Genomic DNA, 6,053 nt, shown 5'->3' on the forward strand with positions numbered 1-6,053 from the left:
ACATAATTAAATTTTGTTACTTTAAGTATTTATTTATTAATTCAAAAAATAAAATTATAATGTTTGTTATTAGATATTGCTATTGCTATTAAAAATTTGCTATTGCTATTAAAGAGAAATAAATGTTGAACATTTAAAACAAGAGTTTTAAATTTCAATTATCTATTATGGATGTAAAAGACATATCATATATGTAAAATAAATTAAATATTTAAGTTCGAAAAAATAGCATATTTTTTTTTCACTTTCTTAACTTTAAAATATTTTATTCTAAACAATAAATATATTTTTAAATTTACATAAATATTAAAAATATATTAAATTGAGTTTTTTTGACTTTATAATATCTTTTAAAATGAAAAATTGTTTTAAACGAGAAAAAAATACATGATTGATAAATAATTGAAGAAATATAATTTAAAGCAATTTATTGAAGTTATGCGAATGAAATTACAATGTTTAGTTTTCATATAACTTTATTTTGTTTATCATGTATTGAATCAAAAACTTTAAGAATGGACGGAAATTCAAAATAAAAGTTTAGATAAGCTATGTCAAAAAATTTTAATTTGTCAGCAAAACTAAGAGAAGAAAATATTAAATTTAAATTAAATTATTTTATATATAAGCAGAAAATTTGAAGTTATATAGAGAAACAAATTAAATTTAAGTTAAACTATTAAATTATCGTTCTCCATTCAAATCATTTTTCTTTTTAAGTAGATATTAAAATCCTTCATTAGAATCAATTTCCTATTATCAATTTTAATTTATCAAAAATTATAAAAGATATTCCTGGAATTCTGTATCATAATCTTTATTATAGGTTTAGCATTTGTGATACCGGATAATTCTATAATATGTTTAATTCATCAGAAGTAAGATTATTAAATTCTTTAAAAACTAAATTGTTTTTGAATCTTGATTGCTCTTTCTTTCTTCTTCTTCTTTTTTCTTTTTCATATCCTATAGTGGGAACTAAGTATTCTAAAATATCTCTGATTATTTTTTTTCTTCAAATCAATAATAGAAAAATAATAGTTGATTTTAAATTACGAGAATATATGCATTAATGCATTTTTTTATTGATTGATTTCAATTTCGCGTTTTTGATAGAATTTTATATCAATTATAGGGATATTAAATTATATCTCGAATATTCTGTTCTTATAACCGATTTTTTCTAAAATTTCAAATTTTTAATGGGAGCTCTTTTTTTATAGCTTCTTGTTTGAAAATCGAATTTCATATATATATATATAAATCTAGATCAATGAATATTTTGAAGAATCCTTTTTTTTTTTTTAGAGAGATATTTCTTGGGTAAATATACATTGATGAATATATATTTCACGTTTTTTTGATAATATGTGACCATTTAAACGTTATTGTTATATGATAAATTTAAGATAAATTTAAAATTCAAAATTAAGATTTAATTTACAATTAAAATGCATGCGATTCAGATATTACTTTCAGAATACTTAGTAGAATCTTATTTATTTTTTTCAAAATTTATCAAATTTTGTTTTTCATTGTGCTTTAGTAGAAGATATATTTCATTTAATATTTATGATAAGATCATCATATCATATGTTAGTTATTTGCTGTTACAATTCATATCTTGTAGTACTTCACAGTTGTCCCCAAGAAATTAAATGAAATCTATTATATTATCTAATGAAAATCTATTATTAAATAATGATTTTAATATTTAAAATCATTATATTTTCACTGTTAAAAATGACTTTTTTCATTTGATATATTGCATTCTGAATACGGTTAAAATATTTTAAAAATATCCAAATTTTATATATGAATTTCTATCGCTGCAATAATAGCAAATATTTGCAGAGATATGTATCATTATTATCAATAAATTTATTTAATTTGATTAATTCTTCTATGGCTATGAAGTATAGTTCCTTGTTTAATAGATTTGTTTAATGAAGTAAGAAAGAATTATTAGAAATGGAAGATTATTAATATTCAATTTCTGAAATATTAATTTTATTTATTTCCTTAATTGCTACAAATATTGGTGTTATCAGTTGTATATATTTTTTTTCGACATCTCATATATATTTTTTATTATATTTGAAATAGATAGTTTGTAAATGGATACAAATATTCTATATTCATTGAATGATTATGAAATTTTTTAGTGTTTTCCAGATTAATATATAATCTTTTGCAATTTAAAATACATGATAAATGCATTAGTAATATTCAGTTCTCAAGAACTTGAAGGTAATTCAAATAATATTTTGATTTTGAAGATATTTCATAAGATTTAATTGGGAATTGTGAGAAATACATTTGAAAAATATATAAAAAAATGATTTGTTGTAATAAGTAAAAGTTCAGTTCATTAATGTTATTTATAATTAAAAAATTATATTTAATATAAATTTAGTCGTTATAAGTTTAGTTTGAACAGTTTAAATAGATATTATATATATTATTAATTTAATTAGATATATTGAAATAAATCTATATAATATAATATAATATAATAATATATAATATAATAAATCTATATAAATATAAATAGATCCTATTATTAGCAATAATTTATACGTATAAACTTGAATTAATCTTTTCTAACTTGTAATATTATTAATAGTATGTATATATATTACTAGTAATTTTCGCAATTTAATTTTATAAGAATTCATTTATATGTTGTATTCATAGCATTGATTATATTTGAATTGTTAAAATATAGTTTCATATTCATGAAACTACTGTTGTTCTCAATGGTTTTGATACATTATAGAAATTAAGATTTTAAAAATTTCTTATACATACACAATTACTTCTTAGTCTTAGTTTACGAGATATTTAATTTAAGAGAAACTTTGTTGTAAGCAAAATTTATAATAAAAATAATTTAATCATGACAAGCAGATTTTTTATCCAAAAATTTAAAAAAATTATAAAATTTTTGAGATATGTATTATTTATGTAAATATATATTACCCAATTTTTTATTAATGACCAAAATCATTTTCATCAATCCTTGAAAATTCAATTATTTTTCCATTTTATCTCATAACTCGCAAACTATAAAGAGTACAAAAAAAAATCAGAAAGTTATTTTTCACAAGAGCTGATAAAATATTTAATTTTTTTTATAGAATTAAAAAAAAATTATAAGCAAAAAAATAATAATTTTGTTTTAATTTGTTTTTCAACATAAAGTTTTAATCATCAACTTAAATAATTATGCAATGATATAAAAAACAGAATAAATATTTTTTTATTTTTAATAAATACTTTTTCATTGAAATATTTTCTATATTAATCATATATACGAAAGATGTATATACAAATATATATACAAAATATACATCTCTCTATATATTAATCATATATACAACGAATAAAATTTATTTATTGCAATACATTTACAAAATAATAGGCTGATATAACAATACTTTTTTTATTAAATAGCATAGTCCTATTCAAATAAATATCGACAACAATTTTGATTATATTGTCGTATGCTACAATCTATTTTTCAATTTTAATTTTGCATTTATTATAATATCACTATAATATTACATAATTTATTTTGTATTTATATTATTTATATTTTATATTTATATTTTATATTTATATTATTTTGTAGATTTATTATCTGTTTATTTATTTCAATCTATAATTAATTTCTTGATTTTATTCATTTATAATGTATAATATATTGTACTTAAAAATGACTAATCAAATAAAATGTTTTTCTGATAAGTAGTAATGAAGATGAGGAATAACATTTTTTAAGTAATATTATTGAATTAAAATTTGTCTGAAAAAGAAAATCATTCAACAACAAAAAAAAAAAAAAAATAAACTATTCACTTATAAATTTCTAATTTCAAAAGGAAAATATTTTAGATGTATTTTTATTTCAAAGTTTCTTATCTGAATAAACAACGATCAATTAAAAACGATAGTTTCATTGCCGAATATTGCTGAAATCAATATTAATCAAAATTTAAATCCAAGAATACATGTAAAAAATTCAAATTGTAAAATAATTATTCATCCGATGGTAACGATCTTAAATTATTTTTTTATTAAATTCTTAATAAATTTCATTGTAAAATAAATACAATTTTTTAATAAATAAATTATTATAAAATTTACAATTAATTTTTTAATCAATGGCATAATATTAGCATACAGGAGATATATTGTTTCTTAAGTACTGCATTGTTGATACTATTTTTAAAAAAAGTTTTTTATTTGAAATATTCGTTAAATAATAAATTTAGAAACAAATATTTTTGAAAAAATAATTATTAATGAAAAATAGGTTTTACAGAACACTTTGTACATAGTTTATAAAAAAACCGTCATTCAGGGAAAAATTTAGCTAATGTTTAACATGATTAATGGAGACTGAAAGATTATTATATATAAAGTAATTTTGATAGTTCGTATTAACGCATGATATAATATAAATATAATTGCCAATTTATCTGATAACGTGCATATTTCTTATGGCACACATAGTATACAATTGAGTATGAAAGATACTCTAAATGCAGTAGATATAATCAATGAAGTCACACAAGGCACTAAAATTGTTCAATATTTTAATCATTCTAACATTGCTATGATTGCTTTAATCAAAAAATAAAAGCAGTTAAATCTAAACAAATAAAAATTAATTCAAAATTGTACACACTAATATAGATATAATAATATAGATATAATACAGAATTGCAATTATGTATTATATTTAACATACATAAGATGATACAAAATTAAATATTGCATTAAAAAATTTTTGATATGTCAAAATATCATTGGGAAATAATGAATGATATAATTATAGTCTTAAAATCCTTGGATATAGCAATTACAACATTATGTTCAGAAAATGGAATAACAATTTCTTTGATATTTTTTATCATTCATATTATTAAAAATAATAATAATCATTTCAAAATTAATGACATAGGCAGATCTGAAACGGAACAATTTAAAAGTATTTTGGTAACATTCCTTATAAATAGATTCAAATTAAATTCAAATATCGAAATTGTCCATGATCTTGTTTCATTTTTAAATCCAAGAAGAAAACAATTATCATTTAAAATAATGATTTTGATACCAATGAAAAAGAATTTTATTACAGTAGCCATAAGTAATATAATAGAAAACATACAAATAATTGAAACTATAGAAAATGCCATTTTTGTATTGTTCTAGATTTTATATTCATAAGTATTCATAAATATTGCTCTAGATTTTATATTCACAAGATCTTAGCGATAATAAATTACAAATATATCTGCAAGATATTGAAATAAATTATAACTTATGTTCATTAGAATGAAAAACATAGAAACAAAAAACATCTTGGAAAACATCAAAAATTAGTAAAAATTAAAAAAAAATATTTATGTATTTCGGTAACATTTACCAGTTTTGAAAGAATATTTTCTACTGCTGAAAATTATTAGTTTAAAACGAGAGTTTTATCAGCTATTTACTAGAAAATATAAATTTGTTAGTATTTTTGTATAAAAATAAAAATATTTAATTTAAAATAATTAATTATTTTATTTTATTTTTATTTGTTATAAAAATATAAATTATATTGTAAATATTCAAATAATATGAGTAAAATATTCTAATAAAACATACATATCTAAATATAAAAACAATAATAGATATCTATTCTTAAGTATCCATCTATTAGCTATCTATTATCATCTCATAAAATGCTCTAGAAGTGTCTGAATATCTCTTAACTAACAACTCTACTTTGAGCCATAAATGTAAAAGAAAAATATTACTAGAAAGTGCCGCAATAAGATATAGATATTTTTTGTATAATCTTAATCATTCAACAATTTTGCGAATTTTACCAAACAACAACAACAACAACAATAGCAATAACAACAATGATAATGATAATGATAATGATAATGATAATGATGATGATAATGATAATAATGATAATAATAATGATAATAATAATAATGATAATGATAATAATGATAATGATAATAATGATAATGATAATAATGATAATGATA

The sequence above is a fragment of the Apis dorsata genome, unplaced genomic scaffold, assembly GCF_000469605.1.
Source record: "Apis dorsata unplaced genomic scaffold, Apis dorsata 1.3 scaffold_226, whole genome shotgun sequence".
Lineage (NCBI taxonomy): Eukaryota > Metazoa > Arthropoda > Insecta > Hymenoptera > Apidae > Apis > Apis dorsata.